The following is a 25,404-nucleotide window of genomic DNA, read 5'->3' on the forward strand; positions in this document are numbered from 1 at the left end:
ATGCATGTTTTCAAGAATATGGTGAGACTTACAACAGTAGCATTGCAAAGATTGCTGTTTTTAATTTCTGGAGTTCTCTTGCTTCTTTCTGCACTTCTCTTGATTCTTTCTGCATCCTTCTTGTCTGTTTCTGCACATCTCTTGCTTCTTTGTGCACTTTGCTTGTTTCCTTCTGCACCTCTTTTGCTTCTTTCTGGAGTCCTCTTCCCCTTTCTGTTGCTCTTTTGCCCCTTTCTACACCTCTGTTACATGTTTCTGCACTTGTCTTCCGTCTTTCTGCATCCCACTTTCCTTTCTGTGTATCTCTTCATTCTTTATGCACTTCTGTTGCCTCTTGGTGCACCCCTGTTGCTTCTTTCTGCACTTGTCTTATCTCTTTCTGCACCTCTCTTGGTTCTTTCTGCTCCAATGTTGTCCCTTTCTGCACCAATGTTGTCTCTTTCTCCATCCCTCTTCTATATTTCTGTACTTCTCTTGCCTCTTTGAGCATCTCTCTTTCCTCTTTCTACACCTGTCTTCCTTCTTTTTGCACCCCTCTTGCCTTTTTATGCACCCGTCTTCCCTGTTTTGCTCTTCTCTTACCTGTTTCTGCATCTCTCTTATATCTTTGTGCACTTCTCGTGCATGTTTGTGCACCTCTGTTGATTATTTGTGCATCCCATATTGTCTCTTTGTGTACCTTGGTTGCCTCTTTCTGTATTTCTCACATTTTTTAGCAGCTGTGTTCTTCTTTGTGTATTTCTTTTTGGTGTTTCTAAGCTTTTTTTCTTTTTCTCCCTTTTCTTTCTCTTCAGCACCTTTTTCCCTCTTTCTGCACTTCTCTTGCTTGTTTTTACAGTTTTGTTTTATTTTATTTGTAATAAAGACAATAGCAATGTAAATGTAGGTAATTGTGTACTAGTCAGTCAGTCAGTTTAAATTAACTTTATTCAACTAATTAAAGCCTTAAAAGTACAACAACAAAAAAGAAAAGCAGGACATTCTGCGATCATTATAATACATGGATATATAGTCCTTAGTCAGCTGAGGTCCCACTGTTTTAACAACCATAAAACAAACATAAAATAAATAAGTGGATAATAAAACCATAAGACAATTGATAGACATCATAAAATCCTACTCAAGACAAAATTCATGGTCTGCAACCCACTTGGGGAACAACAAAATAAGATGCACACCATCATATAATGTGACAGTTCATACAAAAATAAGAGATCAGCTACCATAACATGATTAGACCTGATAGTATAGAATTAAATTTGCCCAACATAAACTTGCTCGCATTTAGTTAAAACTAAGAAAAATTAATATTAAACAAGACTACAATATACAGAGAATAAGAATATGTTCTTTAAAAAAAAATTACATAACATTATTAGGGACAGTATCCGCAGGCTGACTCAAGGGCAACCTATTCCTATGTCTAATCACCCCCATTAGGAAACTGCCTACCCTGAAACAGACCATAGGTGACGCTAGCATTTGTAAGTGGACCAACGCCGGCCTAACCTGTACAAAAATGCTACCTCTAAGCAAGGGGAGGATAAACTTTCTGCGCAATAGATTGTAATAAGTGCAGAAAACGTTACATGAAGAGTGTCTTGTTCCGAGAAGTTGTCACAGGGGCAGGGATTTAATGTGCCCTCTTTAAAGTGACCATCAGGGAAGGCAAGTAGCCAAGGAACCATATTCAATCTAAATCTTGTCAGAACAAAAAGATGGTAAGGTTTATTTATATGAGATAGATATGGTTGCATATGTTGGCCCAGGCTCAATGTGACAAATCTTCTCACCATGGGTTTTTTCAGTTTGTTCTCCTCCCTTAATCCTTTTCGTCTGTCTAGAAACTGCTGCTTGATGTCTCTAATGGACAGTTTACCCAGTGCTATAGGACTCAAGAATAAGTCGGGCAGCCAAGAATTTCCATCTGATTCTTAATTTGTTTCATCCAAGGACTCTCTAACACCTTTTCTAAGGTAAGACAGTCTCGGATGATAAGTTGATTTTTAAGTTTGGGGTCGGTTGGGCCCAGATTCTCAGCCAACGTAGTAGAGGCGCAGCCGCAATATGACCAGAAATAAAACCTGCTCCCAGTTCCTCATGTATGTTAAAAATTGGGGTGGATGCGGGGACCGAGAGCAGTTTATGCATGAAAATTTTATCGGTCCCTTGAATTTATTTCACATCTGTATAACCCCAAATGTCGCTACCGTAACTTGCCATGGGAACACACTTGGCATTATAAATCTTTATAAGTGCGGGGAGCGGTTTTGATCCTATCCTTTTTGCAAAGTCTAGGGTAGCCCCCGATGCTCTGCCTAACACGTTATTTTTATGCACACGCTGCGTGCACCATGAGCGTTGATCATCAAAAAGAAGCCCCAAATAGGGAAAAGCAGGGACTTTTACTAACTCAACTCCCTTGCAAAAGAATTTAGCCTTCGCTGCCCTCCTAGAGCCTATGGTCATGGCATGTGATTTTTTAAAATTAGTAATTAAATCCAGCGACTCCATAAATCTATAAAACAATTTAAAAGCAGTTGCAGCCCCCTTGCAGTTCTGGCCACCAAGATTGTGTCATCGGCATACAGAAGGGCGGGAATCATTTTGGTACCGGCTCTAGCTATATCTTTACAACAGGAAGCCAGAGAATCCCCTAATTGCTTACTAGTTAATATGAATATTGATATGTAATTAATTTAAAATTGTTAATTCTGTAACAAACTATTAAAACTGTTCTTTGTTTTTTAGCAAATTATTTTGTTTGGATCACAAATTGAAGATGGCAAAAAAACATGAAAAGAGAAGACAACAAAAAAAACAGATCTACTTAAACAAAAGTAAAAAAGAGTGTATTAGAAAAAGAGAAAAATGTTACCAAGGATAAAGTGTGTTCTGGTAAGAGCACTAAACAGTTTCTTAACACAGTTGCAGCTATTAAAGAAAGAGAATAATAATGAAAGAAAAAAGAAAAGTTTTACCACAAAGCAGAAAGAGAAGATTTTTAATTGTAAAAAAGCATTCGTTTTTGAAAAAACAACACATGTTAAAAGAAGACTAAAACAATTTAAAGATAGATACGTATATGAATGTTTCGAAGTAGAGTAATTAAAAATGTATTAACACATTGTAAAAAGTATTTAAAAAAAAGATCAGCAGTGTATAGGAAAAAGCAACATATTGAAAGTGTAGTAGATACTGTTTTCAAACTGAAACAAAAATAATTTATAGTAATTTTGAAGATAATGAGAACATTGGATAAAACAATGGGGGTTATGAAGGAGAGAAGCAAAAGAAAAAGACTTGTTAATAGAAGTAACTTTTGTAAAACATTTACTGGTGAATGGAAGCACAATTCCAGTACTGAGCCCTTCTTTAATGAAGAAAGCTATTTTCAACAGAACACATTAGTGCATGCAGTTGATACTAGTGTTCGATGCTATGAAATGAAAGATGGTTGTCCTATTCCAAAATAAAATAAAATGGTTGTTAAGAGTGTGGAAGAAGTAATAGCTGAAGAAGTTCAATGGAAGCGTACACAGGCTCCTGTATACAAGTGAGATTGTAGCAGTATTTGCAGTATTCAACAGGAATCTATTGAAATATTGTGAATTTTTTTGCGAGAGTATGCAAAAGCAAGTCTCAAACAGAAGATTAAGATGTTGCAAGGACTATATCCTTGTAAAATAAGAAAATATACTAAGTTGCAGGGTAATTCTCTGGCTTGTCTTTCAAGAAAAGTGTGTAAAAGTGCTTTTCATCATTTAAGAATGTTAGCAGTACACCACTCAGAAATGTGGATGTTAGTAAGGAGACTTTACTATGTAAAAACTCCTCCATGATGTTTAAGTGAAATAAACACAGCTCTTTTGCACGGTTCAGTTTCAGATGTACAAAAAGCTTGTGATGATATACAATTTCATTTTTTAGGTTCACAAGATGAATGTGGATAAAGTGTAGTTGTTGAAGAACATGGGAAATACATTAGTATTGATGAGTTTGCAGTAGAAATTACAAATCTTAAGACAGTTTCATGTGAAAAACCAAACTATGGGGGTCATTAGGATTGCTGTTTTTCCGCATCCTCTGGGCCGGCGGAAGCCACCGCCGGCCCGGAGGATGCGGAAAAACCGCAGTGGACCCACCAAAGACCCACCGCCACATTAGGATGGCTGGTGGGTCCTGGTTTCCGTCCGCAGCTTTTCCGCCGTGGCTGGCTTACAACCGCGGTGGAAAAGCTCTAATATGGTGACGGTGTCTGTCAGACACCGTCTCCCATATTAGGATGGCCTGTTTCAGATGCTTTTCCGCGGCGGGTTTTCCACCGTGGAAAAGCATGTGTAACTTCACTGCGGGGGCCCATTGCGGGCCCCCTAGGTGAAGGGGGCGTGGGGGGTGCACATGTGGGGTACCTATGGTACCCCCCTGCATTTGTATGCGGAAAGCGGCAGGCACCGCGCGGTGCCTGCCTCTTTCTGCATACAAATGCAACACCTGCATTTTTAACATTGCCGCGGGTGCAGCTTGAAGCCGCACCCGCCGCAATGTTAAAAATAGAGGATGTGACCGCTAGGGTGGCGGTCACATCCTAATTGCACAGGAGGGAACTCCGCATGCCATGCGGAGGTTCCCTCCTGCTCTGGGGTCGCGGACGGACGCAAGTCCGTCCGCGATCCTAATGAGGCCCTATGTTTGTATTTGTTGTCGACGTACTCATTATAGAAGTCAAACTAGAAATGTAGATTTATATTTAAAAAGTGAAAAAGAAAACAATGATAAGTGGCAGCAATTTGGTGCTTATTTGTTGGTAGAGGCCAGTGTGAGTTGGCTACTGATCGAGTTAATTGTAAATATTGTTACAGCAAATTAGAAGAGTACATAATGCCAGCTAGAACAGTACATAGCAACTTAGAGTTGGTAGATATTCCTCCAGAACTGGCAGATATGAATGAGTACATTCTTATTCAATCTGTGCACACATTTCACCCTATAGTTTGTATGGAGCCTGAAACAGGTAAGCTGCCTCTAACAGATTTACAAAGAGGCCTGAAAGGAAAAGTTGTGTACTTACCTTTAGATTTTAAGAAAAATATTGGAACTGTTGGCGTAGACAGGGAACAAAATGAGCCAGTAGGTATTCTAGTTAATGGTGTACAAACAAAGAGTCGAACAATATGGCAAGAGTTTGTAGATGTTAATAAACTTCAAAAGGCTACATTATATCTGGTACAGAATAATATTTATTATAAGAATGTAAATGTTGATGAGCAGATACTATGCTTAGAAGATGAAACAGAAATTTCAAGTGGCCAAATAGAAAAAGTGGATAAGTCTAGGAGTGTAGAGATTTATGAACATTATACTATACATCCTTTACATTCAAAAGAAGTGATAGGAAACAGTATTGAATTATTTCAAATAAAGAGCGCCAAGGGAACTCCCATGAGTGTGTGGGTAAAAAGTTTAGAATCTTGTTGTTTTCAAATGTTGTTCCCCACTGGAGAAGGTTGACCATTTTATGAGCTAGCTTTATGGATTCCAGCTTTAGAAAACCGCTCGACAAGATTGTACTCTGAAGATCCAAGATTTCGTTAGTGCATTCCTTATATATTTCATCTTCTGTTTGAAAGTGATTTGTCTGCACTTTCATATGCAGTGAACTACATATTAAAAACAGGAGTTCATCTTCCACATGTTTCTGAAAAACAATTCATGGACAAAGTTCCACAAAGAGATGAAAATTTAGAATTACAGTTAATTTGATGGCATGTCAAAGTGGTACCAATGAATATTGGTTTCGTCATCACAGTTAACTTAGATGTATGTTAAGAAATTTAGGTACACCTACATAGTTTGTAACACTTAGCTGTGCTGAATAGCATGGGAAGATTTACTTGAATTTCTATGAGAAGCAAATTCAAATGTAAAACATATTGAATTGAAAACACCTGGAGAACTCTATTGCTTGGATCTTGTAAATGTCTGTAGGTATTTTAACCATAGGTTTCAAAGTATGATGTCATTTATCTGCAATAAAAATATTCCTCCTCTTGGAGAAGTTACTGATTTCTTTTGGTGAAAGAATACCAAGCCAGAGGTGTTCCTCATATACATATGCTATTATGGGCCAAGAATGCTCCAAAATTTGGAACTGATACTGATGAAAGTGTTTTGTTTTTTATCAAACAGTGTGTTACCTGGAACATTCCAAGAGAAGGAGGAGAAAAAAGCTTGAGGCAACAAGTTCTACAATTTCAAAGTCATCGATGTGGAAAATACTGTCAACGAAAATACAAGTCTAAAGGGAAATGTTATACAAAATGTCATTTTGGATTCCCACGTCCAATAATTTTTTAAGGAAGAGTAAATAGTTTTATGTCAGCAGTAAGGCATACAATAACTTGGAAATCTCCGAAGAATACATACAACTTAAAAAGAATCGAAGATTCAAAGTATATTAATGACTACAGTCCAGTGATTTTGAAAATGTGGAATGCAAACATGGATAATCAATATATTGTTGAAAATTCAATTGCTGTTGCTCGCTATGTTACATCATATATAACCAAATCTGAAAAGAAAAAGATGAAAGAAATGTGGGAAGAAATTTCACAAGAAAAGAGTCTTAGCAAGAAATTGTAAAGCTTTAGCTTGAAAATGCTTTCCCATTGAGAGATTGGATCCAATGAATGTTTGTATCGCTTGAGCTCTGCCAGTTTATATTCAAAGTCAAGAGGAATCATTTGGGTAAGTTTAGTTCTTGCCTCCACATGAAAGAGTATTGAAAACATTACAAGAAATCAAATACTTAGCTCTGAATGAAACAGAAAGTACAGATATTGTTGAAACTAAGATGTTGGATACATACTATCCCAAAAGGAGTCCTCATCTGAAAAACCTATGTGTGTATGAAATACTTCAAAATTACAGCTTTAAAAGAAATGTTACAGAAAATATAAAAGAAGAAAAGTATGCAGTAATTGGATGTGACTAATATTTAATAAAACATGCCAAAGGAATTCTAATTAACCACAGAAAACTCAATTGCGAATGTCCAGATAATAGTACATTTTTCTATTTAGCACTTCTGCAACTGTTTAAGCCATGGCGTAGTGAAACAGAATTACTTGGGGATTTCGACTGCTCTGAAGATTTGTTGAATGCATGTAAAGATAGCATTCAATGCACAATTTTCCCTACATATTTACAAATATTAAATGATGAGATTGAACAAGAAAGTACTATTGCAGCTGAAATAGCTAAAGATTACTAAAACACTAAGCCAAGATCCACTGGGACAACCAATTATCAAAAATTAAGTAGCAATAGCCATGAATGAAGTAGAAACTGCAATGCAACAAGAACAGGATAATATTCCATTGGAAACATTAGAAGAACAACTAAACATTGAATAGAAAGAAATATATCTACAAGTGAAAGAACAGATACAACATGATTTGCTACATGAAAAAAAAGAAAGCCAATGTTAATCATTTAAACCTATTCCAATGTACAAGTGGTTAAGCTGGAACAGGAAAACATTTCTTAAAGTTTTGACCAGTTTATGTACACATAACTACAGAATAACATTTATCTTGTGTTGTAACAGCTCCAACTTGATTAGCAGCACATAACATTAAAGGGATTACATTATATAAATGGTAGGCAGTCAAAATATTGAATTGTTAATATCGAAGAACAATAATATCGAAGTAGTAATATCGAAGGTAAGTAATATCGAATGTAAGTAATATCGAAGGTAAGTAACATCGATTTTGTTAATATCTATGTAAGTAATATCGATATTACTAATATCTATGTTAGTAATATCGATGTTACTAATATCGATTTTTATATGATTATGTATATTATTATGTATTTAATATGTATTTTTTTAAATGTAATTTAAGTAAATTTTGTATTTTATTACCATAGCAGGTTGTGGGTTTATAGGGGAATAGGTTGGGAAGTAATTTAATTATACTAAATTAATTATTAATTTATTAGGAATTATAAATTAAATTTTAATTAATAGGTAAATAATTTGTATTAATTAGTAATTTATTTTAAATAATTGATTATTTGATAATTATGTTCTGTAGCGGGTTATGAGTTTACAGGGGAATAGGGTGGGAAGTAATTTAAATGTAATTAAGTAATACTTTTTTTATTAATTGTTTTTGGTAATTATATTATTGTTAATTAATAATTAATTGGTAATGAATATTTATTAATTGATAATTCATTTTTATTAATGTATTAATTGATAATTATGTTAAGTGTATTATTTTATCATTGGTGTTTGTTGTGTGCTCATAGGGGAATAGTGTGTAAAGTAATTGATATGTAATTAAGTAGTTATCAAATTTATATTTGTGTATTGGTAATGAATTTATTGGATAATAATTATTGATTGGTAATTATTTTTTAAATAATTATTTATTGGGATTTGTAAATAGTTTAGATTTATTTAATAAATAATATTTTTAATATTTTAAAATATTAATTTATTTATAAGTATGTTATTTTTAATGTCTACGCTATCCAACACTTTCCCTACTGTTGCACTCTCTGGAGTTGGAATAGTAATTTTTACCCCTACGCTATCCAACGCTTTCGCTACTGTTGCACTCTCTTGAGTGTGAATAGTAATTTTTACCCCTACGCTATCCAACACTTTCCCTACTGTTGCACTCTCTGGAGTTGGAATAGTATTTTTTACTTCTACGCTATCCAACACTTTCCCTCTTGTTGCACTCTCTGGAGTTGGAATAGTAATTTTTACCTCTACGCTATCCAACGTTTTCCCTACTGTTGCACTCTCTGGAGCGGGAATAGTAATTTTTACCTCTACGCTATCCAACGTTTTCCCTACTGTTGCACTCTTTGGAGTGGGAATAGTAAAAATTACATTAAGTAAAACAAAACAAAAAATATTAAATTACAGAGGAAATAAAATACTACTCCAACTCCAAAAAAAAAACAGTAAAGAAAACGTTGGATAGCGTAGGGGTAAAAATTACTATTCCCACTCCAAGAGCTTTCCCTACTGTTGCATTCTCTGGAGTGGGAATAGTAATTTTTACCCCTACGCTATCCAACACTTTCCCTACTGTTGCACTCTCTGGAGTGGGAATAGTAGTTTTTACTCCTACGCTATCCAACATTTTCCCTACTGTTGCACTCTCTGGAGTGGGAATAGTAATTTTTACCCCTACGCTATCCAACATTTTCTTTACTTTTTTTTTGGAGTTGGAATAGTATTTTATTTCCTCTGTTATTTAATATTTTTGTTTTACTTAATGTAGTATATAATTAATTTTAGAAATATTAAAAGTAAATTAATTATTTAAATTTGTTTTGTATAATTCAATTTTTATTTGTTTTTAGTTGAATTTGTAATTTATAATATTTTTTATTATTTATAAGTTATTACAATAGTTATTAAAACTGATTATTAAGTATATATATTATCTATCATATGTATTTGTTTAAATTTTAAATGATGTATATTACTTATTAATTTTAAATAATCTAAAATATGTTTAACTATATTTATTATATTTTTAAGTATTTTTTAATTAATTTTACATATTGTTTTTTGTCAGGGACTGTCCGGGACTATGTGGGGAAAACCGTCAGGGACTTGGACAAGGACTGGGAACTGGGTAGAAGACGTACACAGAAAGGAGGAGTACAGTGCTGCCCAGGATCATACAGGGAGTCAGAGGAGAAAGAGGGATCCAAAGGGGAAGCTTGTACAAGTGAACAAGATGGGTAAGACTCAGAAAGGAAGGGCACTCACAAGGCAATTTAGCATTCAGACTAACTAAACCCTAGACGGACGTGCAAGACATATATATAATACAACATTAACAATAAAGGGGGGTGTGGGATAAAGCACTCAGGAGCTCCACATGGTAAGACTGAAGCTCAGTAAGTTTCTTACCCGCAATTGCTGTTACAGATACTGACTGCAAATACCCACATGTAGGATATGCATGCAAAGGCAGGGTCTGTGGAGCTTATACCTATAGTGATGTTATAAATGTAACCTCACAGTGAACAAGAAACACCACCTAGGTAGTCAGCTGAGCCCATGGATCCTGGTGATCAAACAGGAACGCGCAAGGTAGTAACAGCAAAGGGGTAGAACTAAACACAAGCACAATATACAAGGAGCTAGCAAGGAGGAGTGCTTAACAGGAAAGGAAGGAAATGACAGGGCACACTTGGCAGAAAGCAGGTAACAAACATACAAGGTAACAAAAGTAAGACAGCAGAATAGAAAGGCAGCAGACTAGAACTGGAACCAATGAAATGGGAAGCAAGGCAGGGAGTGGAAATGGATATACAGAAGGGGAGGCTACAAGGGTATACTAGAATAGTGCAGGTTAAGGAATCAAGAAAACAAAGTAGCAGAGAAGGCAGAGCTGGGGCAGGAACAAGAAGTGAGCTAAGGCTCATGAGTCAAGGCAGCACTGCAGACAGTGCTGGTTCAGGAACAGGGAAATTACCAGAGCTTAGGAGTCAAGGTAGCACTGCAGGCAGTGCTAGTTCAGGAACAGGGAAATTACCAGAGCTTAGGAGTCAAGGTAGCACTGCAGGCAATACTGGTTCAAGGAAACAGGACATAGCTACAGCTAAGGAAACAAGGAGTCAAGAGAGCACTGCAAGCAGTGCAAATCAGGACCAAGAAATAGCTAAGCCCAGGAACAAAGAATAACTATAGCTCAGGAACTCAGGAAACAAGGTAGCACTGCAAGCAGTGCTAATTCAGGAGAAGGGAAACTGCTGCAGTTCAGGAACAAGGAATAATAAGTCTATGGGGTCAGGGTAGCACTGCAGGCAGTGCTAATTCAGGAACAGGGAAAACAGCAGCAGGTCAGGAACAAGGCATAACTAAAGCTTAGGAAACACTGGAAACAAGATTAGCAAAAGCTCAGGGAACTCTGGAACCAAGGATTGGTCTCACCGGTAAACAGCTACAATGACCAACCTTTGCCTGAAGGGAGCTGGTGCTTAAAAGAGCTCACAGTAATCACATGCAGCTGGTGTGAGCAGGCTAGCAGCAGCCAGCCACAGGTGAGATGAATTCCTCCACCCATCCTTGGCCTGCAGGGGTGGAGACAAAGCAGTGAGCAGGGAATTCTGGGTAATGGAGATTCAGGCATGAGTAGGCTGGCTTTAAGTCTAAGCAAGCTGGCTTTCACAAAACCCAGCATGGATTGGGAATGGATGTCAATTCCCAAATAGTGTCCAAATGGCTAGAAGTCAAGATATGCATGCAGGGGAGTGTCAGGAAGCATATTAGAACACTGGAGAGTCCCACAGTTCAGCCCCCTGGTGGTGGACACGAGAACATAGGGAGCGAATTGTGACAGTTTTTAATTTAAAAAAACAATATTTTTTTAAAAACAATATTTTTGACATCTATATTTTTTTCCGATATTTTTGTACTTATCTTGTTGTAGATAGGATGTCGATATTGTTGACATCGAGGTTTTTGTTGCAGTATTTTTGTATCTCGATATTCTGACTTTCGATATTCTGTCATAGATCCTATATAAATTGCTTATGCTACCAGTAGAACATGATAATAAATTGGAATATCAGACGCTGTCTGGAGAAGCTTGTTATGAAGTGTCAAGACATTTTTTTTCATTGATGAGGTGAGCATGGTCAAAACCGTAATGCTTGCCTTTGTTCATTTGAGAATGTAACAGATTTTAAAAACAGATTACGATGTTCTGTTTGGAGGAAAACATTTAATTGTATTTGGAGATCTACTACAACAAGCTCCTGTAAAAGGACAACCTGTTTTTAAAACACCTGTCCATGAAGACATTAGGAAATCTTTGGGAAATATTGGAAATGTAAACATTAGGCTACATTTTGAATATAAACAACCTAATATGAATATGCGACAGGCAAGTGATGAAGATTACAGAAATATTTTTAAGACATAAGAATTGGTGTCTTGACGAAACATGGTAAACAAGCTTTAGAAAGTCGGCCATTATGAAACTTGTTTACAACTGGAAACACAGCAGCTAAATTAATGTACAACATGCTTGGAGAAAAGCAGTCTATAGTTTGCCTAATGTCTACACTGGAAAAATGTTCTACATTTAATCAAGAACTTTTGAAACTGGGAAAACAAAAAATAGTGGATATTGAAGCTATTGATAAAATTGAACAACAGGGAGTGACTATTCTTCCCACAGACAAACTACAGGCTAAATTGCATTCTTTGAAAAAGTCTGTATCTAAAACTGCAGGCTTAGAAAAGACTTTACATGTCTGTATAAACTGTGGGCTAATTTTATTGCGTAATTTGAATGCAGAAGAAGGTTTAGTAAATGGAGCAATGGGAAAAGTTGTTGATTTTGTAAAATTTCAGAACAGAGATGGAATAGAATTTTTGATTATAAAATGTTATCAGATTAAAGAGGTAAGGCAGATTGGGCGTTCTGTTGTACGTTTTTTGCTTGTAAAAGATTTGAATGTTTGGAGAAAACAGTTTCCTCTGTCTTTAGCATATGCAGTAACTATTCATAAATCTCAAGGTTTAAATATAGACAGTGCTTTTGTAAATATCAGAAGTACAGTGTTCAAAGATGGAATGGCATATATATCACTATCTCGACAAAGAACATTGTCTGGTTTGTATTTGATAGATTTCAATGACAAAAAGGTTAGTGCTGATGCAAATTGTGTAAGAGAGTAAGAAGACTTTATACACCTGAGTTAGGTGAGTCTCGCATATATAGAGAAATGTGTAGTGTGTCCAAAATGGAAATATGTCAAACATTCGACTGAGGTTGGAAAAAAAATATTTGAAGAAAAACTTGAAGGTATAAAGAAAAAGAAAATGGAAATTGTTGATGACATTGTAGGATGCCAGTTGGAAAATAGTTCAGGTATCAACTGTTATGCTAATGTGACTCTGGATGTTGTGTTTTATCTACAAGATCTTCATCATAGTGTGAAACCTGGGCCGATAATCGTGAACATTACCTGCGCCATCTTGCCCGATGGTCCTTTTCTACGCTCACATAGGCCGCAGCCATTTTGATCGACCGCAACCATTTTGTGTTCGGGGTTCACCCCTGTTTCACCTGCACTTCCACAAGTATCTGTATAACCTTCAGACCGACTTGGTATGTGTGCTAAGGGCCATAATCAAGCGGACATGCCCACGTTTGATGTTAGCTTAAGAACGACATTTATTGCCGCCGAAAACCTCTCCATTCCTTGTTCCTCCCCATCCCTGTGCATGTAACCAAAGATTGCAGATACCAAAAGGTCCCGCACTAAACGTAGTTTATTGCACCCCAAAGAATGCACCTCCCGATGGACAATGGAACTTGTTTTCCTATCAACAGGAAAGGACGTTAAACCCTGACCAGTCTCACATGTTCCCGACCCTGAGGGAAAGGCCAGCTGCCTGATAAACATATGTCTGACTGTTTATGATTGGGAGGGTATGAACCAACTTGTCCGAAATGTATGGCATCTTGTCCGGGGCGGGGTACCAAGCTTACGTGACACCGCTCATAAAGATTGTATTGCCGAAACACTGTATAAAAGTAGCCTGTTGAAGAGTTGAAGTTAGAACACCTCCCTGAGAGACATCCCGGTGTCTGTGGTAGACGTGCTGTCCTCCAGAGTAAATAAACCTCGTTCTTGCCTTCCAGTTTCCAGCACCTGCCTCGTTATTTTAATAGAATAGAAAGTGAAATAAAGGTGATCAGCTAAGCAGTTTCGGGGGTCTCAAAGGGGGCTGCTTTTCATCAATAGTATCATGGGAAATCATGAAAAAAGATTCTGGGGCATATTACCAAGCAATAGCGATAATTATCGCTATTGCTTGGTTAGAGACAAAAATTTCTAGCTGAGCTGCGGCGATTTTTACCGCAAATAAACCTTGGTATTACCAAGGTTTATCGCAAATGCGATAAAAATCGCCGCAATGCATGAATATTGCTGAACAGTCAGCGATATTCATGCATTACCGAGCTAATGCTCTTAGCCATGTTATCCACCTCCCATTGGATAACATGGCTAAGAACTGCTCAGGGCAGGTGTTAGCTTTTGGAGATATTCGCGCTTAGCGCAAATATCTCCAAAAGTTGGTAATAGGAGATAGCGATGTTAGCGACTGTTTTCAGTTGCTAACATCTTGGCACGCCCACTTTGCATGTCATTAGTGATAAATATCACTGACATGCAAAGTGGGGCCCAAGATGGTCGCTATCTCCTACTAGCTGTCGCTAACTGGTGTTAGCAACAGCTAGGTAATAGGGAGATAATTTTATCTCCGCTTTCTTGGCTTTTAAAGCCAAAAAAGCGGAGATAAACCCCGTTGATAATATGCCCCTCTGTTCTTTACTACGTCATGCATTTCAACAGTTGGTAACTGACAGAAGTAAAAGCCATACTGCTTTTGGCATTCGGCATCTTTTGGATATATGTACTGATTCATTGACATTTACTCTCAATATACAACAAGATGCACAATCATTTCTAATGCTTGTGCTTTAAGTATTAGAACACGAGGGAACACAGATTGAAAACTTATTTGGACTAAGTTACAGATGGGATCATAAATGTGAAGAGTATTCATTTACATTCATTCAAATAGCTTTATTCGAGAAAACTCATAAAAGCATGACAAGACATACATAAATGTTAGATGCAAAGTTCCAGAATTACACGTATTCGTTTACTTCCACCACTGAAATACAAACAGAACAATTCATATACTTGACGATACAATAGTGGAAATCAGTACCTTTTTAGTAAATTGATCAAAACAGCCAATGAGGACATGAAATATTCGCATTGTAGATCAAAGCTGTTGTCTACATTACATATAGAAAGATTTGGAAAATATCTCATTTTAATGCTATAACGTTGTAGAGCAAGTGGAAGAAAAATTGAAACCAAAATTAAAGCTATTTTAATGGAAGTCAAATATCTATTTCAGGAATAACTTATATAGCAGTGGCTTTTATTTTTCATGATGGACCTACTACAACATCTCAACACTATACTGTGTATTTAAAGTGTAATAAAGGATGGACACATTGCAATGATGCACACTTGGAATTCAAACCTAGGGCTCCATTAGGATGTCGGTAAACAGGACCGCCCGCCTTAAGGACGGGGGTCCCGACACCAGCATTAGGATGTGCCCGCCACAGTGTCGGGCACATCCTGCATTTCTAGCATTGTGGCGGGCGGTGCTCTCAGCACGGCCCGCCATAATGCTAGAAATGCATTTCTGCATTTGCATTAACAAAGTGGCAGGCACCGCGTGGTGCCTCCCGCTTTGTTAATGCAAATGAAGGGGGGTACCACAGGTACCCCCCATGTGCAATACCCCCCTCCTTCACTCTGGGGGCCCAGTGGGGCCCCCCCAGAGTGAAGACCGATGGCGCCACAGAAAGGCATCACCCTCAGCCCATCATAAGATGGCTGGCGGTGTCTGCTTGACACCGCCACCATAATATTCATTTTCCGCCCCGGCCGCAATGCGACCGGGGCGGAAAAGTGGCGGGCGGTGCTTTGCTCCGCTGTGGTCCCCCCCGCCATTCTAATATGGCGGGGGGGAATACAGGGAAGGATGGTGGGTGGATTGCCCCCGCCAGGCTGGCGGTGGCTATCGCCAGCCTGGCTGGGGCAATCCGCCCGCCATCCTAATGGACCCCCAAGATTGCCTTATGAATTACCAAATTCGTTTTTGATATTTTTTAAGCCAAAGTTTTGAATACATCATACGGCCTATTGGGAAGAGGTGAACAGAAAGTAGACAGCACTGCAAACAATTAGTATTTATAATTAGTGTTTGGAATATTATTTGCGCTAATTGATATTGCATTTGGAAAATTGTGTTTAAAAGGAAATAGTTTATATATTTGTTGTATGTATTGTACCAGATGTAAATAAAAGTGTACATTTTGGCATTTGCATTTGACATAAATAATAGAGTTAATGTAGATGAAGGAAGTAATTAACAAAGTGTACATAGAAAAACACAAAGCTACACATATTGAAAGTGATGCTCTACGCTGATTTGTTTTTTTTCTACAATTTGAACTAACGGAATACGTTTCTTTGCAAAACCAGACTTTTGCCACCAGACAGTGGTGAGAAGATGGCGCTTAAGGCAGCTGATCACTCCATTTCAGCAGATGGGGGCTGAAGCCTATCTCATGAACCCTGCCAGGTTCAAGGTTATTTTCAATGGGGGCTTCAAGATATTTCTGTCAGAAATTAAAGCTAGAGAATACCTAGAGGAAATCAAATCCAAGAAGGGGCCGAGATAAAAGCTAAAGCAAATAATCCCAGAATACGAACTTGATCACTGACACAAACTACTTCTGCTCCTCTAAAAAACAAAACAAAAAAACAATCATAATATTTTGACATTATTGTGATATTCACTGCTTTGCACTTGTGTCACGCTTGTTAAACTGAACTTCGTAAACGGATCTTGGGCCCCCCGTTTAGATTAGCAAGGTTTACTGCAATCTGTAATCTTAGTCACTTAGGAGGGAACCTAGCCGTTCTAGACTATATATTTACAAGGTATGGTGGGAGGCTGAACTTCACTTGTGACAACCATCACTCAGGTAATACCTGATTGCTCAGGGAATAATGCACTCATCCATTCTCTCAGGTACTACACATGCACTCATGTAATCACCCAGGGATTACTCTTGCACTGATCCTTTTACTCATGCACTACCCATGCACTCATCTAGGCATCCAGGCATCACTCTTGCACTCATGAGGTCACTCAGGCACTACTCATGCACTTGTCCATTCTCTCTGGCACAACCCATACACCCATACGAATGACCCAGAGACTACAGTTGGACTAATCCATTCACTCAGGCACTATCCATGCACTCATCTATTTCCTCAAGCACTACCCTTACACTTATGCAATGACCTAAGCATTAACCTTGCACTGAACTATTCACTCAGGCACTACCCATGCACTCATCCAATGGCCCAGCCATTACTCTTACAGTCATCCTTTTACTCAGGCACTACCAATGCACTCATACAGTTAAGGAGGCACTACCTAAACACACATCCAATCAATCAGGTATTACCTTTCCAATTGTGCAATCAGCCAGGCACTACTCTTGCACTCAACCATTCACTCAAGTACTACCCATGCATTCATCCATTCCCTCAGGTACTACTGATGCACTCATACAATGACCTAGGAATTACTCTTGCAGTCATCCTCAGACACTAGCCATGCACTGATCTAAGCAGCCAGATATTACTCTTGCACTCATGAATTCAATCAGGCACTACCAATGCACTTATCTAATCACCCATTCAGTATTTTTGTACTTATGCAATCACCTAGGCACTACCCATGCAATCATGCAATTAAGGAGGCACTACCTATACACACATCCAATTAATCAGGCATTACCTACACAGTCATGCAATCACCCACGCACTACTCTTGCACTCAACCATTCACTCAAGCACCATCCATGCACTCATCTATTCACTCAGGCCCTACACATGCACTCATCCAATCATGCAAGCACTACAGTTGGACTAATCCATTCACTAAAGTACTACCCATGTACTCATCTCTTCCCTCAAGCACCACCCATGTACTTATGCAATGACCGAGGCATTAGCCTGGCACTCATACTTTCACTCAGGTATTTCCCATGCACTCATACAATCACCTAGGCACTCCCCTGCACTCCTGAAATCACTCAGGCAATACCCCTGTGCTCATGCAATCACTGACATACTACCCATATACTCATACAATCACTCATGCACTACTCTTGCACTCAACCATTCTGTCAGGCAGTATCCATGCACTCATGCAATGGCCCAGGCATTACTCTTACTGTCATCCTTTTACTAAGGCACTAACCATGCACTGATTTAATCACCCAGACATTACCCTTGGAGTCATAAACTCACTCAAGCAGTACTTATGTACTCAATCATCCAGACAGTACCTCTCCACTTATATATTCACCCAGGCACTATTCATGTAATCACTCAGGCACAACTCTTAAACTCAACCACTCACTCAGACACTACCTGTGCACTCTTTCAATGATCCAGGTATTAACCTTGCACTCATACTTTCACTCCGGTACTTCCTACGCATTCATATAATCACACAGGCACTACCTCTGTACTCATGCAATCACATAGGCCCTACCCATGCTCTCATGCACTCACCTAGGCACTACCTATGCACTCATCCATTCCCTCAAGCACAACCCATGCACTCATCCATTGACTCAGGTACTACCAAAGCACTCATCTAATAATCATCTAGGCACCTGCACTCATAAAAACCCTAAGGCATTACTGGTGCACTCATTCTTTACTCTGGCAGTACCCATGCATTCATACAATCACCCAGACACTACACATCTACTCACACAATAACTCAGGCACTACGAATGCACTCATGCAACCACTACTCCTACACTCAACCATTCACACAGGTCTCACGCATACAGTCATCCATTCACTATGCCACTAATTATGCCCATTTGAAATCACACAAGCACTATTCTTTTACTTATTCATTCACTTATCTATTATGCGTGCGCTCCTCCACTCACTGACACACTACCTATACAGAACACTAACATTGAACATACACACATTCATACAAGCAATCACTTTCACTACATACAACTTTTTGTTTGGAACAATTTTATATTTTTTTTGTATTTTCAGATTTTTTTTGTTTGGTGTTTTATATTTTTTTAAAACAAAAAATAAAAGTGAGAATACAACTCTGCTGTTTCTTTTTAACAAAGAAACACAAGCAACAAAAACAAAAACGAACACTTGTGAGCTCTGAGGAGTGTTTTGATGGCGTCAATGGAGAGTTCTCCAACACACACAGATATTAAACATTTTCTACAGTGGGTGCCAGCATCCACCAGCTCTGGAACAATGAGAGGTTGTGGAGTATTCAAGACAACCCCTGCAGATGTTGATGGTTGTGTTCCATCATCATTGGCTGCTTCTTCCCTTCTTCGGCGCTCCACCTCTCGTGCAAGCAAAACAGGGTGTATCGTGTCAGGATGTTTTTTCATGGAAGTAGTACCAATATGAGTACTTCTTTTAAGATCCTCTTGCGAGGACTTTGTGACAAATTGTACAAATTGTACATCACCTTACGTGCGCTCACCTTCTTTTCACATTCAGGCACAGTGAAGAAAGCCTACACAATGCTTTCCCTCCTCTTCTTACTGGCTAGTCCACATCTTCCATCTCCTCCTCCTGCTCTTCAGTTAATGCTGATGCCATTTTTTGGGCAAATATTATAATCACACCAAAAAATACAAAATTAACAGAGCCTACAAAACAGGTAGTCTTCAAGCCAGACACACCCAAAATGAAAGGTCTGTAAGAGGTCTTAGTTCCACCCACCAACAAAATGAAAACCTCTTTAACCAAGAAGAAGATTTCTTTCTATGCGACATGGAGTTGCGTAGGGGTCACGCACCAGTAAAATGTACTAAATGTACTATAAAGCTGTAAATTACTATTAGGATATTGTGTTTCAAAGTATTTCAATAAAAAGTATTTCAATAAAAAGTCTTTATGCAAAACAGATATTTAAACTTGAAACATAATTCATACTTCTGAAATTACGCTGGAGGAGCGTCCCCTACGCGATCACGGAAATACGTGACAGCAGGTTTCGCGACCCCTGTGCGTCCAGTCTGCGTACACAAAAATGTGTTTTAAACATCTTAAAAATATTGCACGAGAACACTAATACAAATTTTTAGGATTGATTAATAAACCTCTTTGTTAAAAATATATATTATTTCAGTGTAAGTATGTATTTTAGGGTTACATTCACCACCATGTGGGTCACCACCACTCTTGCCTGTCAACTGTCCTCCCCTATCGAGTGTCTTCTCAATCACTCTCTGAGAGAGGGTCACTATCCGCTAGAATGGAAAGCAGCACAGGTCATGCCTATCCGCAAGAACATCAAGGCCCCGCTGACTGAGCTCTCTAATCTCCGTCCCATCTCGCTCCTTCCTTTCCTGGAGAAGCATATAAACAAACATGTCTCCAACCATGTTGAGCTGACCGGTAGCTTAGATCCTTCCGAGTCAGGCTTCAGGCCCAAATACAGCACAGAATCAGCCCTACTAGTGGTCACAGATAACATCAGGATGGCCCTAGACAGGGGCCAATCTATGATTCTGGTGCTGCTGGATCTATCCGCCGCATTCGGCACTGTTTCACACAAGATACTGCTCAGGAAATTGAAGGAGATCGTACTTAAAGACTTGGCTCTTCAGTGGATGACGAGCTTTCTATCTTCCCGCTCTCAGACCATTAGTCTTGGCCCGTATCAGTCAGCGCCTATAGATCTGACCAAGGGAGTGTCCAAAGGCTCTTGTTTGAGCCCAACCCTGTTTAATATCTACGTGGCTCCCTTGGCCAACCTTCTAAGGATATGTGAGTTTATTCCCATCTCCTACGCTGATGATACACAGCTGCTCTTTCCTTCCGATAAATTTACTCCATCGGTACCGTTGACCTTCTCTTCAGGCATGAGAGCTATCTCACACTGGATGAGGATTAACTTCCTCCAATGCAATGTGGGGAAGGCGGAGATTATGCTCTTTGGAAAGACTCCATTACTATAGACCCCTAAATGGTGGCCAGCTGATCTGGGCACCCCCCTGCTCCGAAAACCTGTGTTTGCCTGGAACAGGCCCTTACTTTGAAGGAGCACGCTGCTCAGACAGCTGGTTCCTGTTTTCACACGCTGGGATTGTTGCGCCGAGTCTTTCCATTGCTCCCCGACTCAACCTGGAAGACACTGACCAAGGCACTTATTTTGCCCCGTATGGACTACTGAAATGGTCTGTTAGCCTCTGCTAATGAGACCACCCTCAGCAGACTGCAGGTAGTCCAGAAAATGGCGGCTCGTTTGATGCTTAATGCCCCTTCCAGGACTGCATCCTTTCCCCCGCTCCACTGGCTCCCCATATGGGAACAGGTGAAGTTTAAAATCTGCTGTGTCATACACATGGCTCTGTTCAACCTCGGTCCCACTTATCTTTCCGATAAATTCACACCTTATATGCCTCCGAGACCACTTCGCTTGGGATCCAAGTCCTTTCTTGAGGTTCCTAGAATCAGGAAGGCCATATTGCGCAGCAAGTCCCTGTCCTATTTGGGTCCTCATTATTGGAACGAGCTTCCACTATATCTAAAACAATGTTCGTATCACCTTCAATTCAGGAGGTAGCTCAAGACGACTCTTTTGCCTCTGATTTTCAGCAGATAGTCTTCTACACACCGCCCGTCCAAGCGCAGACATACCCCTTCAGGTGTCGATTCTGGCGCTATACAAATAAATAAATAAATAACGGATTTGCGCACCCAACACGTAGATCTGCAACCAGTACGCAATGCCATTGCGTATACAAACATCTGTTAAAATCATTTTAAAACAAATTTATAACTTCTTTATTACTATTTTTATGTAGTCAGTAATAAACCTCTACGTCAAAAAAATATATTAATTTGTTCTAAATATGTTTTTATAGTGATATTCGTATACAGTACTCAGCCCTTTTTTAAATTAAAAAGCAAATATATATACATATATATATATATTTTCCGAGCAAACGTCCCAAGATGAGAGGAGCAGCAATAGCTGGTGCTGGCGGCAAGGTTCAGGACACCCCTGCAGTTACTGTTTAAAGCAAACACTCTTCAGAAGAGAAAACGCCGCACACTACTTCGATAGTTGAACTTGTGGTTTATTTTCTGTAGGTTCCCCACCTACCTTCAATTGCAGCCCCTAGACTCTGGAACACTCTGCCTATCCACATAAGAACTAGTCCCACTCTTCTTCAGTTCAGAAAAAACCTGAAGACTTGGCTGTTCAATCAGTGATTTCCATCTCCGCATTTCCGTTCCAGGGTGAAACCTCAATGCAATTTCAGCGCCGAGACGCCTAAGGGTAATTGTACGCGCTCTATAAATGGCATTAAATAAATAAATAAATAAATAAATACGCGTTTCGGACATGAAGCTGTCCCTGGTCACGGTAACAAAGATATATATATATATATATTCAAACAGAACTCCCAACACGCCACTTCCAACCTACAGATCTGCGAAGCGCAAAAGCAGGAGACGGACCACAAGATGGATGACAGGTCTTTAATCCAGATAAGAAGTTAAATGCAGGAAATGTATATATATATATATGTATATGTAATGGGCTCTTCCAAATGGGGGTAACTCTTACGATGGAATGTTTATCCGCCGATCCCGGTCGAGGAAGAGCCCTGCCACATGAAAAGTGGTTAAAGCTGCAGTCACGGGGCGAACAGCGGCAGGAAGGTCGTATTGAAAATAATAAATTACAGCGCAGAAATACTGTGACAACTTCAAGTTCCACTGGGGGCGTTTATTATTTGAACAATTTACAAGGTTTGTGGAGCAGCTCACTGGAGCAATATTGAAATGGACTACAAACACCAGCAGGCTCTGGGTGAGCCAATGCCCACTGAGGCAGGTGTTAAAGATTGAAGATTTTAGAGCTTCACACTTTATTTCAAGCAGCCTCTGAAGAAATGCTCGTAGCGCATGAAACGCGTAAGGCTTTTAATTGAACTGGAGTTTGTTCACTCTTTACTACGCTGGAAAACTTGCATAATAAAACGAAAATTTCACCAACCTGCTTGTGGCTCTTCCAAATGGGGGTAACTCTTACGATAATATATATATATATATATCACCTCCAGAGCGGTTCCTTCGCGGGAGTTTTTGCAGCGCTCTCGCATGTGCGGTATCCTGCGGCAGAACCAAGCCGCTAATTATCACAACAACTTTCTTCCCAAAGGGGAAAACAACGGGTCGCACACCCAGCTTGGATTCAAAATCACACAATGGTGGAGCACTCTAGCTTTGTATAAGCCACAACCTGCATGGGTCAACAGCGTCCGTAAGCGGCGTTTCGGCAGGTGTGACACTCACAGCGTCTTCGTTCTATTAGCGGCAGGCGAGGGGATGTGCAGGCACAGTTGTTACGGCTGCCAATAAAGTTTTTCGCTATGGGAGCGCCATCGGCCTTTCATTGGCCAAGGATCCACCAACCACATGGCAGTTCCGTTTAAATAACTGTGCCGCTTTACTGACGGCTTTCCGCACTGATGACGGCAAGAGCCAGAAACGCGTCTGCGGATACTTTCTAGCCGACACACAACCCGAGCGTGCACCGGACCTTGGGAGTACCATGAACTCCTTGTTTTTGCTGTGTTACAAGCGGTTTCCACCACCGCTTCCCCGTTGCACCCGCCGCGAGTTCGGCTGGCCCCAGGTGGGATACTGTGTTTTGGATTCAATTTGGGCTGCCGAAACGCCGCTTACGGACGCTGTTGACCCATGCAGGTTGTGGCTTATACAAAGCTAGAGTGCTCCACCATTGTGTGACACTCACAGCGTCTTCGTTCTAGTAGCGGCAGGCGAGGGGATGTGCAGGCACAGTTGTTACGGCTGCCAATAAAGTTTTTCGCTATGGGAGCGCCATCGGCCTTTCATTGGCCAAGGATTCACCAACCACATGGCAGTTCCGTTTAAATAACTGTGCCGCTTTACTGACGGCTTTCCGCACTGATGACGACAAGAGCCAGAAACGCGTCTGCGGATACTTTCTAGCCAACACACAACCCGAGCGTGCACCGGACCTTGGGAGTACCATGAACTCCTTGTTTTTGCTGTGTTACAAGCGGTTTCCACCACTGCTTCCCGGTTGCACCCGCCGCGAGTTCGGCTGGCCCCAGGTGGGATACTGTGTTTTGGATTCAATTTGGGCTGCCGAAACGCCGCTTACGGACGCTGTTGACCCATGCAGGTTGTGGCTTATACAAAGCTAGAGTGCTCCACCATTGTGTGACACTCACAGCGTCTTCGTTCTATTAGCGGCAGGCGAGGGGATGTGCAGGCACAGTTGTTACGGCTGCCAATAAAGTTTTTCGCTATGGGAGCGCCATCGGCCTTTCATTGGCCAAGGATCCACCAACCACATGGCAGTTCCGTTTAAATAAGTGTGCCGCTTTACTGACGGCTTTCCGCACTGATGACGGCAAGAGCCAGAAACGCGTCTGCGGATACTTTCTAGCCGACACACAACCCGAGCGTACACCGGACCTTGGGAGTACCATGAACTCCTTGTTTTTGCTGTGTTACAAGCGGTTTCCACCACCGCTTTCCGGTTGCACCCGCCGCGAGTTCGGCTGGCCCCAGGTGGGATACTGTGTTTTGGATTCAATTTGGGCTGCCGAAACGCCGCTTACGGACGCTGTTGACCCATGCAGGTTGTGGCTTATACAAAGCTAGAGTGCTCCACCATTGTGTGACACTCACAGCGTCTTCGTTCTATTAGCGGCAGGCGAGGGAATGTGCAGGCACAGTTGTTACGGCTGCCAATAAAGTTTTTCGCTATGGGAGCGCCATCGGCCTTTCATTGGCCAAGGATCCACCAACCACATGGCAGTTCCGTTTAAATAACTGTGCCGCTTTACTGACGGCTTTCCGCACTGATGACGGCAAGAGCCAGAAACGCGTCTGCGGATACTTTCTAGCCGACACACAACCCGAGCGTGCACCGGACCTTGGGAGTACCATGAACTCCTTGTTTTTGATATATATATATATATATATATATATATATATATATATATATATATATATATATATATATATATATATATATATATATATATATATGCAATGGGTTTTTGTCAAGCGCATGGCTACTCAGGAGCATCCCAGCGCTGAGCAGAAAAAAACTGAATGGGCAGGCCCAAAGTTAGAGGAAGAGCCAGGTCTTCAAGTGCTTTCGAAAAATAGAGTGGCTGGATTCGCTACGAAGATCAAGCAGGAGAGCATTCCAAAGTTTGGTGGCATTGTATGAAAAAACCCACCCCCCTTTCTGGCTTTCTTGATTCTAGGCACTTCTGCCAAGTGAAGCTTGTCGGAGTGAAGATTTCTGGAGGCTTTATATGGACGGATCAGAGCTTTAATAATAGGAGGACCGTTCCTTTTCAGAGACTTATGGGCAACACAAAGAGCTTTGAATTTAATCCTCTCCTGCACCGGGACCCAGTGCAGGGAACGCAATGCGGGTTTCGCAGCACAACGGTGGCCAGTGCCAGTGAGCAGTCTTGCTGCCTCGTTCTGAACAATCTGGAGTCTAGTGACCACTGTGATGGGGGCTCCCAGATAGAGCGTGTTGCTAAATGTCTATCCTAGATACATTCAAAGCCTGTATTAGTAGCTTTTTTCTGGAAAAGGAAGTAAGGATAGTACTTTACGAAGCATTTTGAGTAG

This window comes from Lissotriton vulgaris, chromosome 9 (genome assembly GCF_964263255.1).
Source record: "Lissotriton vulgaris chromosome 9, aLisVul1.2, whole genome shotgun sequence".
Taxonomy (NCBI): domain Eukaryota; kingdom Metazoa; phylum Chordata; class Amphibia; order Caudata; family Salamandridae; genus Lissotriton; species Lissotriton vulgaris.